The following is a 14,134-nucleotide window of genomic DNA, read 5'->3' as shown; positions in this document are numbered from 1 at the left end:
CAGGGGCACCGGAGTGGCCCCTCTTCCTCCCAGGCAGAGTCCTCAGAGGGTGTCATGGATTAACTAAAGGGAAAAACATGAAAAGCTGCAGTAAAAAAAAATATTCCCTGTGTAACAATCTCCACCAATGCAGAGGGCTTCAGAGGATTTCTAGACCTATCTCATTTGTATTCTCAAAGAATTCCATTTGTAGAAGCTATCTACCACCAGCTGGGTGGTTAACCCACCATTCTATCCCCAAATCTGCCTGAGCAATCCCTCTCCACTTGTGATTGTGTTTACAGCTAATAAGTGGGAGATCTGAGCTGTCCTCTCAGCAATCTTCTCTTTGGCGTCTAATAAAGGCCTCTCTGGGCGTTCTGTAATGTTGTTTTATCTGGTGCATTAGACAGAATGGGTCACCATATGCCTACCAGTTAGAACTGAAAACACACAAAAGGGGCAGGTATGCGTCCCTCTGCAATAATGAGATGGATCAGACTCTGAAATACTTTCTCCAGGATTCCGAAATGAGTCTCAAGGTTAGAGGGGTGGAGGGCTCCAGCCTATGCTTTAAACAGAACAGCTCTGCCTTTAAATGCTCCGGACAACTCGTTCAGAGTAAGTTTTCCTTGAAGCGAGTGTATGAATATTTACAGGTTTAAAAGCCAACATTTAGCTGGATGAGTGCATTAGAATCTTCTCAGGAGGTTTTACACACACACACACACACACACACACACACACACACACACATAGAAACACACACAAAATTAGGTGACTACAGAACACCCAAGCTATAAAACCACAAGTAGCAAAGCTCGTAATGCTATGTAGATGCAATCACCAGGACTCAGAGGGCTTCACAGAGGCAGGAGAATCATGAGTTCGAAGTCAGCCTGGACTACAAAGGGAATTTAAGGCTAGCATGTGTTATATAATGATACCCTGGCCCTGCCCCCCCCCCCAAAAGCAAAGGGAGCAATTGTTATACTGCCTCACACCACAGCTTTCTCTGACACAGACTGGAACCACTCCCTAAGTGACTGTTCTGGGAGGTTTTGGTCAGTGGGTCAGATGTCGCTGTTCCCTCACAGGCCAAATGCCATTCCTCCGTAGGCAGGCCAGGAGTCTGCATAAAGTGGGACACAAAAGAGCACCAAGCAGGTAGGAGAGAGAGACAAGAGCGTTTCCGTCTCTCTGATCCAATGACTGTACCTTCAGTGTGATCCTGTAGATCGGATCTACCATAGACCTAGCTTATATCCTGGGGTTATTTTCTCTCCAGCCACTGCCCCGTGGTTCCATTTGACATCTCTGTTCTTCATTTATTAAGCATTTTCCTACAAAACTTTTTCCTACTTGAAATACCTTTCTGTTTTTCTCATGCGAAAAAGACTAAACTGTAAGTTATAGGAAGGTTGATACTGTTTGGTTTGGCTTGTTTTTTAAAGTCACTGTTTAGCTGTCTTAGAAATCTCCTACTCCTAGCAGGTCCTAGGGAAACAAACAGCTTGCACACAGAAGCACACAATCCATTTTGATTGAATGTGGCTAGGAAGGATAATGGAGACATAAAAGTCTCAAAGGACTTCCTCCTAGCCTATCTGTTATCTAGTGTTGCTTTTAGAGAGCATGCACTTTCAGAAAGCTAAGCACTGAGGGGTCTTGGGAAGTTTCTCTGCATGTTGTCATAATCAAAAGGAAGCATGATTATAATAACAAAGTGTATTAAAGAAAAAAATCTATGGTGGAGGCATGCCTGCTGCTACGTTGTGGCTGGCCTATGATGAGCAAATGTGTGCTGAAAAAGTGGGGAGAGAGGGAAGCAGGATGGTTTGTGCGCTGTGAAGAGAGGAGGAACTGGAAACGTGAGGTGGGTGAGGAACGGCCTGATGTGAGTAGCCTGTTCAGCCACCAGAGGCCAAGGTGACTCGAGGCTATGGCGACGTCCCTGGGCTGGGCTGCCGTCAGGGGCCATGTTGATACCCAAGGGCAGCATAGAGCTGGTCTTGCCTCTCTCCTGGGTAACATGGGAGATCTGGCTCTGGTGACATGGGTGCAGGAGAGCTGGTCCTGCCCTTGCCGCCTGCTGCAGACTGAGGGATGGAACCGCCCTTCACCTGGACAAAGCAGGAGAACTGGCCCTGGTTGCATGGGCACAGGAGGGCTGGTGGGCCCAACAACTCAGCTACCACCTAGGTCCAGATCCATGGCTTTGTATTGGTCCAGCCCAACATCTACCCCATCTATGAACTGCTGGATGGGTGAAGGGGCTGGTCCTACAGATCCAAAGCTGCAGGATCTCCATGACACTGGGCGGCAACAGAATATCTGAGAGGAGTCCCTGTGAGGATCCAGTATTGATAGTATAGCAGAGGAAAGCGGTCTGGAACCAGACCAATGACTCCGTGCAATGAACATGAGCAAATGAAGCGAAACATGGAAAGGGTGTGACACACTGTGTGACACACTGTGATTCTCAGCTTCCACGGCAAGGTATTTTATAAATAAATAATAGAATAGCATATATTTATTTTTTAATTTTGTTTTGGGGGGAAGGTTGCAAGGACAGAAGGTAAATATGGAGGAACAGGAAGATGATTGGAATTGGGATGCATGACATGAAATTCCAAAAGAATCAATAAAAAGAATTTTTTTAAAAAATTGTCAAAGAACGTAAAAGAGCCAACCAGTTTCTTGCCTATGTTTCCTTGTTAAGATATTCATGGTTCCAAAGTGGATCCAAGACCTCAGTGTAAGACTGGAAACTGCCAGAAAAACATGAGTAAGAGCTCTTCAGGATACAGACAGAGGCAGGGATTCTGTGAACACGATCCCAAAGCACCGCCATGGACAAAGGGGATGGCTTGGAATTCAAAAGCTACTGCACAGCCAAGGAAGCAACCACTGGAGTGAAGAGACAGATTAAAAATCGGGGAGAAATGTTTGCCAACTGCACATCACCAAGGGGTTAATAGCAAGGATGTAAAGGTAACTTCAATAACTAAACAGATTCTCTCTCTCTCTCTGTCTCTCTCTCTGTCTCTCTGTCTCTCTCTCTGTCTTTCTGTCTCTCTCTCTCTCTCTCTCTCTCTCTCTGTCTCCCTCTGCCTCTCTTTCTCTGTCTCTCTCTCTCACACACACACACACACCATCATCATCATCCAGTTGATAAATGGGCCAATGAATTGAACAGACAACTTGAAAAAAGCGACATAATTGACCCATAGATAATGAAAAAGCATTTAATATTCTTACTCATCACAGAAATGGAAATTAAAATGTCTTTAGCTTCCATCTCACTTTAGTCACTTTTATCATCATGAAAAGCTTATGCTTCTGAGGGTGTGGGACGGAGGAGCCCTATGCTCTCTTTGCTGTCACATGTTCACAACAGCAAGAATGGAACCAGAGTAGACATCTGCCAACAGCTGAATAAATAAACGAGCTACATATACACAATGGAATCTTACTCATCTCTAAAGAAAAGTAAAACAATGAAATTCAGGAAAATGAATTTCACTGGAAATCATTATGTTAAAAAAAGAAGAAGAAGCTGAGCTTGGAAAGAAAAATAGTATGTTTTGTCCTACATGTGGTACCTGGATTTAAAATTTTTGCATGTGTGTGCATGTGTGTGTGTGTGTGTGTAAATCTCTGGTTGCACTTACACTGAGTTTTATCCTCTTATTTTAATAGCATCTGAATTTATTGGTTTAATTTTCCCAACATCAGGCTCTGAGCCCCTGAGAATCATCTTACTGATTTTTGAAAGCACCAAAGCAGTGTCCCACTCTTAATGATGATAGGTCCCTGCTTTGACTTCTCTGCCTGCACACTGTAGCCTTGGATAACAGCTGTGGTGGTGTTAGTGAGTTCATAGAACATGCAGTTGTTTAGAGAAATGGCTGCCTGCTTAATCGGCCTTTAGCCAAAGTACTACAATGGTGTCTAAAGGCTGCTGCTGCGGATGTGTTCACTTGCATCAACACCTACCTTGCTAGCCTTGAAGAGGAGGCGTGTATGCAGTGACATGACCCTAGGCTAAGCTAGCCGAGATCTGCTGAGCCCTGACTCAGACAGGAGAAGAGGGTCAGGCAAGGTCAGCGCAGCTATCAAGGCAGCCCCACATGTGAGTGATGGACACTCACCTTTATCAGTCATTGATGGTGAGTAGGTAGTTTGTTATGCCGAGTTGTCATGGCAATGGATCACTGGTGTACTCTTTTTTCCTCTCCCACAGTATGTTATAATGCGCAACATGACTCAGTTTTTGATGTTTGCTGACAACTTTCAACTCTATAACTTCTCTTTCATTTAGTCCATTATCTAGGCAAAGATGTAAAAAAGTGATTTACCCTCCACTGTGTGCACAGGCCCAGGTGTGGGAACCAGTCGCTCTCTACATCACCAAAGAACTCCACAGACGCTCTCCTTGCCACACACTCTTGGGTCACTTCACGTCACTTCCTGAAAGCCTTAAAGGCAATCAGTATCCATTTCCATCACATCCTGCATAGCATGTGTGCTAGGGGGTGGGGCAGGGACTGGGATTGTGTGGGCCCTGCTCAATCTGCTGTAGGGCGCCTACTATGTGACAATTGGGAACCTCAGCAGATTTATTGTGTACACACAGGAGGAGGAATTATCTGATCTCAGTAGGAGCGCTCGCTAGGAGCATAATCTCAGTCTGTAAGCATCGTGTAGGAGAATGGTGTAGTTAATGGTTTCTGTACTTGCTGTTAGCATTTGCATGTGGACCAGAGGAAGGCTTTGTCAATTCCCTTGGATCTGAGGCACTGGGGTCTTGTCAACAACATACGTTTGCTCAGGACTTTCTCTGCCCCTCACGCATCTCAACCAATGCTGTGTGGCATCAGCATTGACCCTGACATCCACACAGGGGACGAGAGCAACCACGATTCTCCTATGGGGAAGCTACAACACTTCTTCAGAAGTTGGAAGATTACTATGTATCACTATTTGACACAGCTAAGTAGATGCTTTATAATATTTGTTTATTGGTATATGTTACTGCTACTTATGCCAGATTTCTACTTGAATTCTCCAATGGATTGTAAATGGGAATTATTAACAGAAAATGGAAAAGCTAATATGGTTTACATTCTGCTACGTGATGACATTTATACCAGAGTGCTGAGGGAATGTGCATGCAGAACTCTTATTTAGTTGAATGTTAATAATAAAGGAGGGGACTTGATGAGGTGACGGGAAAATAGCTTTTCTAGAAACTATTTAGCACACATAATGGTCCAGGAAATGAAGAAGGGGGTTTTTGATTAGTACTCAATTAAACATAGATTTTTTTTACCCCAAAATTTAGCAGATGCCTTGTTATAGCTATTAAGCACGGAAGATTAGGGAAACATGGAAAGAAGAGTGTAAAAATCACTCATTTTCATCCTCGCTGGGGGTCTCAGTGGACTCTGCACAAAAGCTTGTCATTAAGCTTCCTTAATATGCTTTACTAAATTGTGTGTACACTGCCTTAGAAAAAGAGCCTGAGATGCCACTGTGAGCGCATCCACTCAGCTAATAAATATGCTCGCTGAGCTCTCGAAGCCCAGAGAGTTTTGACAACCAGCATTTCTTAAATTAGTTCTCTCTTTTATTAGGGCCACCATTAATCCATCCACACGTGAGCTCTGCAGTATGGATGATAATTATAACAGTGGTGTCGGGAAAGCCCAAGTCCAGTGCCAGGATTCCAAATACATTGTTAAGAAACGTGGCAGGGAGTGTCCGTAGGGCATTAAATGAGAGCTGCCTCAAAGTTTTGAAACCGCATCATGTAGCTCAGGATGGTCTCCGGGTTGCTAGGTCGCTAAGAATGGTCCTGGACTTCAGACTCTCTTGCCTCCGTCTCTCGTGTTGGGATGACAGGTGTGCATCACCACACTCAGCTCAAATACACATGAATTGAAGTAAAGGAGCTCAGGATTTGGGATAATTTCTTTTGCTCTGTGTTGAGGTTCAACAGCAGAAGTTGTAAGCGAACAAAACAATATCACATGAGTTTTAAAGGACATATATTTAACCTAACTAAAGGAGCTAGCACCCAAGAGATTTTATTAGTTAGCAGGAAGAGTGCTGCTGCTCACTACAAATGACTTCTCTGTAGCTCTAAAGGACTTAACTACTTTCCAACTCTACATTTGAAAGTTATATGAGTTTTGCTACCGGATAATTGATGAAAATATTGTAATCATATGAATGTTTGCCAATTGAGCAGAGAATGTTAGTTTATTTTCATTAATATTAGCATAATAGATTACCCAGCAAATTAGTTACTATACTATGCATCTATGCACTCGACTTCTGTTGACATTCTTCGAGAATGTGCCAAACCCTGTTAGGCAACAGACACACAACAATGAACAAAGCGCAATCTCCATTCTCCAGCTCACAGCCTAGTCAGGCAGACAGGCGACAAAAGCAGTACACAGGTTACAGAGAAGGCATCCCACAGGAAACAAGGAGGGGATCCAGGACAGGGCAAACTACGGCTGGAGAGAGTTGGGAAGGTAATCCCAAAAGAGGTGACTTTTTTCCTTTGAAGAATGCATCCTCCAGGTGACAAAGTAGGGGAGACCCTTGTAAGCAAAAGGAGTGCTTATTACATAAAGACCATGGAGGGACATGTACAAAACCTATCTGCCTTTCTGACCTGGGTGCTATTCCCCAAGTCAGGGGGTAGATTTGGCTTTGCCATGTTGAGTTTAGGGGGCCCTTATGATCCTCATGAGTAGTAGTCTATGGGGGTGTTCAGTGGCGTGAGGCTGTGACTAAGGAGGGAGATTATAAGTTTGGGCACGAGTAATTTACCGATAGCAATTAAAGCTGTAAGTATAGATGAGACAACTTAAAATCGGTGTATAAAATAAGAGAGTAATGGGGGAGGCTGAGGATCCCCGACATTGTAAGAGCAAGAAAAGAAGCAGGGAATGTAACAAAAACTGCACGAAAAACATCTGGAAAGTGGTGCCAGGGAGGCACTGTACAGTAGTCAAACGAGACATGCAGTGAACATATTTCTGGATGCGCCCAGGGTAAGGCTGGGCTGCAGAGTGCATGCTTGGCATGCACGAGGCCCTGGGTTCCATCCCTGGCACCAAACAAACAAATAAAAATTAAAATCCATCATGCATTAAACAATACAGAGGTCATTGATGACCTGCTGAAGGAAGTGATTTGGTGGAACACTGGGGTGGGGCAGAGATCCTCTATGAGCTGTGACGGTGAAGACTTGGGAGTGGGGACAGCAAGGGCCACTGACTGTCAGGAGGCTTGCCTTTGGGGTGGAAGGAGGCTATAGTCAGTGGCTGGGGCAAATGGATGATGTTGATTGAGATGGAGAAGACCTGAACAGGGGTAGTTCACACGGGATGCCTATTAATCAACGGTGCCAAAAGAACAACCAGCAGCATTTGGTGGCCTATGAAATTTGATATTTTATTTAATTTTTGTTGTATAGTTAAACATGTTCATGGTGCCCATTATCCCTCTAACAACATAAACTTCACATGGACGAGGGTGGTCTGTAACAGACTGTTGAAATCTCTACCTGTGAGTTCATCATCTCCTTTCTCATGAAGTCCATTGGCAGACTCAGACAAGCTTCAGCCAGTTAGCAGTGTTACAGGTCAGGATCAGTTAGTGAACTTCCCTCATGGCTGCAAGACAAGGGGCTGAGGCTCCCTCCCCTCTCTTTCTCCCCCTCCCATCCCCCCCTCATCATTTCTCAGAACTATTCCATCAGACTCCAAAGGCCTTATTTCTTGTCTAGCAGTGATTCGTAGACATATTCATGCCTTTTCTACCACAAAGAGAAAAACTGGAGTTCCCGTGTTTATGTTCTCTGTTAGAGGAGATGGATTCCATCAGGAAGGGAAGAGAACAGACTGTCAGCCAGAGGCTCTCCGCAGCCACTGTGCTCTCTGGGTAATTCCAGGTGGATCTCTGGTGAATGGTTTTTATTCTCCTGGGAGGTTTATAGTGCCATAAAACATAGATGTGAGGCTTGAGAGAAAATGTTCTGGTCAGTCAGGTACAGTGAGAGCACGGGGAGGAAATAAGACGGGAAAATAGAGGTCGGAAAGAGAGGAAACGGCTTCTCTTTTTTGTTGTTTAATTAAAGAGAATTTAATGTGGCCCATAGGCCAAATAGAGTCATCACCTCTCTTTCTGGGGCCAGGAAGGCAAGAATGGGTTTTGTAGCTTGAAATGGTTGGTGGAAGAGTAACATTTCTGACATGTGAAAATTATGTGAATCCCAATAAAAGTTTGATTGGACCCAGTCATTCAACTCTGTACTTAGCTGTTTGTGTGACCCAGTGACAAAGAGGAGCAGTTGTAGGAGAGTCGGTAGGCCTGCAAGAAGCCAACAGAGTTCCTCTGTCCTCCTCTGCAGGAAAAGTCACCAGCCACAGCAATCCTTGAGTATCAATGTTACTCTGGATTTCTAAGCAAAATGCCTGGGAAGGGAGGGGAACCAGAAGCCAGTGGGCCCTTGTTGTTGGTATTCTACCAGCTCCCTTCCTAAGTTCTCCTCAGGTCATGGGCATGGGGCTGACATCACCATCTGACTTCCTGGTTCCACAGATGAATCATTAATTCTGCAATTCTTCACTTTTCTGTTTCTAACTACAGTGTTAGCTATTAAAATGGGTTAGCTTCATATCAACAGAGAAGTGGTAGGAGCTAGCCATGTTCTTCTGATCTATCTGGTGGGAGAAGATTTATCTGCTGGATCCTGGGGTATGTGAAGTGCAAACAGACTTCATTGCTTCACTTGAACATTATGTTTTTTTGAGATTAATTTCATTGTGCACATTAGTTAAAAAGAAGTTTCTGATTTGAGAGAGGGGGAGAAGAAGAGGGAGGGAGGGAAGAAGGGAGGGAGAGAGAGAGAGGGAGAGAGAGGGAGAGGGAGAGAGAGAGAGAGAGAGAGAGAGAGAGAGAGAGAGAGAGAGAGAGAGAGAGGGAGAGGGAGAGGGAGAGGGAGAGGGAGAGGGAGAGGGAGAGGGAGAGGGAGAGGGAGAGGGAGAGGGAGAGGGAGAGGGAGAGGGAGAGGGAGAGGGAGAGGGAGAGAGAGAGATCTTTGTGGAATTCTGATGTGCTCCTTCCCCAAAGAGTTTTGAAGGTGGGTATCTTGAGTCATGGTGATTATTTTAGCTGATACCTTTAAAAGTTGACTGGCAGGGAATGAAACACATGTGGCAAATCTAATGAGGTTTAGCAGAGAAAACCAGGGTCTAGGATACCCATTCATTCATTTGTTGTTTATTTATTTATATATCCATTCATCCATTCTTTTCTCATACAGTACATCCCGACCGCAGCCTTCCCTCCCTCCACCCCTTTTAGTTCCCACCTCCCACCTTCCCTTCCCCTAGATCCACTGCTCCTCCATTTCCCTTCAGAAAAGAGCAGGTCTCCAGGGATATAATTGAACTTGAATTGCATAAGAAGATGCAACATGACTAGCCACAAACTCCCACCTCAAGGCTGGATGAGGCAACCCAGTAGGAGGGAAAGGTCCTAAGAGCAGGCAAAAGAGTCAGAGCCACCCCTACACCCACTGTTAGGAGTCCAACAAAAGCTCCAAGCTAAACAGCCACAACATGCATGCAGAGGACTCGGGGCAGGCAATGGTCTAAGAGGATGACAGAATATCTTTAGGAACCATTTCACTGACTTAAAAAAACAAAACAAAACACTCTTGTTTGGTTCTACAGTAGGTCTCTGGAAGGACAGATTTTCTTAAACTATCTGAAAGTGCTCCCCATGCCCACTTATACTTCCTACCCAGAGGTGGTCAGACTCATTTCCTGGGTCCTCCTAGCACAGCTTCTTGAGTTCATTCACAGGCCTCAGCTTTGAACTGGTTTCCGTGAGGGCTAAGGTTCATTCCTGGGCCATAGCAGAGCATTTCAACAGTATGATCTTCTGAGGCATAAGCAGCCTACAGACACACTCTACTCTCTCCTGCATGACAAAACCGCTGTCATATCGAAATCACTGTAGCTCTCTACAAGTTTGGACTTGTTAATATTCCCCATGAAAGGAGTGCTTTGGAGTGTTTGTATGATATTGGACCCCCATCTGTGACTTCGGTCGCTCTCTCCTGGCCTCACCTCACTCCCAGGTGGATGCCATCCTGCCCCAGATAGTTCCTGAGATGCTGGTGTTTCTAGGAGGTGGGAGGTGGCTAAGGAAAGGGTTTTGTCTAAGCCACTTTGGGGAGGTTGTCACACAGGCTGGGGTGGAACTTCTTAGCAAGACAGCTGTGTTGGAGTCACCTCTGTGCCTGTAATGATCTGGGAACTCATTGGTTCACCAAGATGGGCTTGAGTGGAGCTACTTCTTTATCTATAGCTGATGCCTGATCCAGGGTGGGCAGATGTTTGATTATTTCTCCCCAGGAGAAAGTCAAGCAGGGGTTTGAGATTGCAAGTGCATTTCTCATGTTTATATGTGCTCACCTTACATGGGTATTGCGTAAACATACACACATCTCTTTCTCTCTTCTGTAGAAGAATGCTATGAGGTTTTACCTCTGAGTAGCCCACATCGTGATCTCAGCCAACTTTATCCCATTGAGATCTGGAGCCCTGTCTTATACTTGGTTTCACTTAGCCTTTAGAATAACAAGGCTAAATATATAGAAGCTTTAACTTCCACTAGGCAGACTGGAAAACTCAGAAGTTGTGGAGGTTGAACAACCTTTCTCCCAGATGCCAGAGTCTGACACAAATTTAGGCCTTCAGTCCCCAGGTCAAGCACCCTTCTATGCTGCTATTCTGCCTTTTGTGAGGTCCATGAACAAACCTGGGCTCTGGCTTGACTAAGCTAAGGGCGCGAGAATGAATTTCTTGTAATTAACATAACTTATTTCTTCTAACTGAAGTGAAACCCCATATTCTATTTTTGACATTTGTTTTTGCATTTTCTATGTTTTAAAAAAAATCTCAATACAAAAAAAAATCATGAAGCAAGGAACCCGTTGAACCAAGAAGGCTGCTTCTATTATGATTAAAGTATGAGATAGCCTCATCCTGGCCTGGGAAGGACACTTGTGCTACCAGCTTCCTGGAGAAGCAGTTCTAAGAGAGACTCCTAGTGTAAAAGGCCCCCAACCTCACCAGTGGTGTAGCCTTAGAGAGTTGCTTCACTTTCTTGTGGGGAAGGAGTATCAGTATCTGTTTCTTCAATGGAAAAGGGCAAAATCTACTTTGGAGTTATGTCACTGTGGTGGTTTGAATAAGAATGGCCCCCGTAGGCTCATATATTTGAATGCTTAGTCATCACCAGAGAGTAGTACTATTTGAAACAATTAGAAGGATTAAGAGGTGTGACTTTTTTTTCCAGGAAGTGTAGCATTGGGGATGGGCTTTGAGGTGTTAGAAGCCCAAGTTAGACCCAGTGTCCCCTCTTCTTCCCTCCTTCCCTCCTTCCCCCATCCCTTTCTCTCCCTGTCCAAATACACTAGAATGTAACTCTTGAATATTTTTCCAACACCATGTCTGCCAGCTTCTAGACTCTCAGCCATCATGCTCCCACCATGATGATAATGGACTAAGCCTCTGAAACTGTAAGTAATCCCCCATTTAAGCACTTTCTTTATAAGACTTGCTTTAGTCATGGTATCTCTCCTCATACCAGTGGACCAGTGCCTAGGACATGTGATAACCATGTCTAGGATAGCATTGACATATTTGTTCCTAGATTGACTTCCTCTGACATCAGGGACCTGCAGCCAATTCCTGAAATGTAGAATTCTGAAATACTTTTGAGGACACTCAGTTAAGCAAGTAGGAATAGTTTCCTCATTAGGACTGCCTATGACTCATTACTGCATGGCCTTGGGAAGTCTTTAATGGCTTTACTCCCTAGCCTGGTGCATCCTTCAGAGGATGGTGCTGCTACTACCCATAAATGTTGTGAGTGGAGATGTTGGTCAAAGATTGAATAAAAATATGTAAGCCTATTATTAAAAAATCACTATTGTTGGTTAACTCAGTAGAGTTCAGATGTCTGTCTTGTGATCAAATTTGCTAATTTAGCATACATCATATTTATCTAGCATTATTCCTCTAAAGTGAAAGGAAATGGAGAGGCTATGGGTTCCCATGTCAACTTTCAAACTCATGAAGGTATTCACTGAGGGAAGGGACACCCAACCCTCTCATAAAACACGAGGACTTGGGCAATCTTTGACCTCATACAATATGTTCTCTTAGGGAAGGGACACCCAACCCTCTTGTAAAAAGTAGGAAAGGGCGTAGTCTCAGAGTGACAGTTACTGCTCTGGTCACATGTATACAACACCTTCAGCTACTGTGATAGAATAGAAACTGAGAAACTGAGCTCCACACTTGGCAGAGGCCGTTACTACAGATAGGAGCACACCAGTCCCACCCTAGGGTTACTGTGTGTATATGTACAGCCAGATGTATTATCTGATACTGAGAGGAGATACAGACATGAGACGTTGGATTAGGTCATGGCCATTCACAGCTTGTGATTGACATTAATAATTAGTCTGTGATGATCAGGAACTATGGGACTTCACGGACACTTATGATTCTGATGTTTGGTTGTTTTGAATAGATTGTATCTATCTATCTATCTATCTATCTATCTATCTATCTATCTATCTATCTATCTATCTATTTTTGAGGTACTGAATATGAGTGTAAGAGCCTTGCTCGTGCTAGATAAGTACTCTACTGCTGAGTTACATCCCAGGCCTTTTCATTTTTTTGGTTTTTCGAGACAGGGTTTCTCTGTGTAGCCCTGGCTGTCCTGGAACTCACTTTGTAGACCAGGCTGGCCTCGAACTCAGAAATCTGCCTGCCTCTGCCTCCCGAGTGCTGGGATTAAAGGCGTGCTCCACCACGCCTGGCTTCCCAGGCCTATTTTTTATTCACCACATATTCCTTCTTGTCAATAGGGTATGAAAGTATATTTAAGAAAGGGAAGTGTGACATCCCTCTGGATAGTCAAAGCATCCAAGCTTATGGCAATTAGAAATATCATAAAAGTTAGGGGCTTCAGTAATCTGTCCTGGCAAATGTAAATGCTAAAGAGAACGATGTGCTGTGCTTCTCAGCTCTGTTGTCCACGGCTCTTGGGAAAGGTATTTACAATGCTTACAGAGACCGTATTCTGTGACCCTGCCTACCTTTATAGATTTCTGCCAGGGAATATTGAATTATGAACATATAATAATTTGAATAACTAAGTTTAATAAGATTGGCATGCTGGAACTTTTTTTTTAATGTTGAGACAATTGTATTCTGAACAGGGCATTTAAAAGCTAAATATGTACCATCCAGTGGAAAAACACAGCATTTTCAACAAAAAATGCTGGTTCAACTGGCAGTAAACATGTAGAAGAATGCAAATTGATCCATTCTTATCTCCCTGTACAAAGCTCAAGTCCAAGTGAATCAAGGATCTTCACATAAAACCAGAGGCACTGAATCGAATAGAAGAGAAAGTTGGAAAAGCCTTGAACACATGGGCACAGGGGAAAAGTTCCTGAACAGAACACCAATGGTTTATGCTCAAAGATCAAGAGTCAACAAATGGGACCTCATAAAATTGCAAAGCTTTTGTAAGGCAAAGGGCACTGTCAATAGGACAAAAAGGCAACCAACATATTTGGAAAAGATCTTTACCAATCCTACATTCAATAGAGGGAGAATATCCAATATATACAAAGAACTCAAGAAGTTAGACTTTAGAGAATCAAATAACTGTATTAAAAAATGAGAAACAGAGCTAAACAAAGAATTATCAACTGAGGAAACTCAAATGGCTGAGAGGCACCTAAAGAAATGTTCAACATCCTTAGTCATCAGGGAAATGCAAATCAAAATGACCCTGAGATTCCACCTCACACCAGTCAAAATGGCTAAGATCAAAAACTCAGGTGACAGCAGATGCTGGCAAGGATGTGGAGAAAGCAGAACACTACGCCATTGCTGATGGGATTGCAAGCTGGTACAGCCACTCTAGAAATCAGTCTGGTGGTTCCTCAGTAAATTGGACATAATACTACCTGAGGACCTAGCTATACAATCCCTGAGCATATACCCAGAAGATGCTCCAACATGTTATAAGG

Source organism: Mus caroli, unplaced genomic scaffold, assembly GCF_978045245.1.
Source record: "Mus caroli unplaced genomic scaffold, Mus_caroli_1 scaffold_15, whole genome shotgun sequence".
Lineage (NCBI taxonomy): Eukaryota > Metazoa > Chordata > Mammalia > Rodentia > Muridae > Mus > Mus caroli.
The sequence above is the reverse complement of the archived record's forward strand: the minus strand, read 5'-3'. Positions refer to the sequence as shown.